The sequence below is a fragment of the Pongo abelii genome, chromosome 12, assembly GCF_028885655.2.
Source record: "Pongo abelii isolate AG06213 chromosome 12, NHGRI_mPonAbe1-v2.0_pri, whole genome shotgun sequence".
NCBI lineage: Eukaryota > Metazoa > Chordata > Mammalia > Primates > Hominidae > Pongo > Pongo abelii.
In genome coordinates, this window is record NC_071997.2 from 24,682,374 (window position 1) to 24,682,592 (window position 219).

Below are 219 nucleotides of genomic sequence, written 5' to 3' on the forward strand. Positions count from 1 at the left end.
GCTAAAAGGCAGCCCCGAGAGCCAATTGGGATGCGCGCTGGTCCAGAAGCCCCGCCCTGCGCCCCGTGCTCTGCGGCACGCAACGTGGCCACGTGACCCGTGCTCTGGGGATGGCCCGCTACGTTTTCCATCCAGTCGGCCCTGGCCCGCGGTGCGAGGTGAGTAGTGCAGGCAGCCGCGAGACCCCGGGTGCCTGAGCTTCCAGCAGGGACTCAGGCC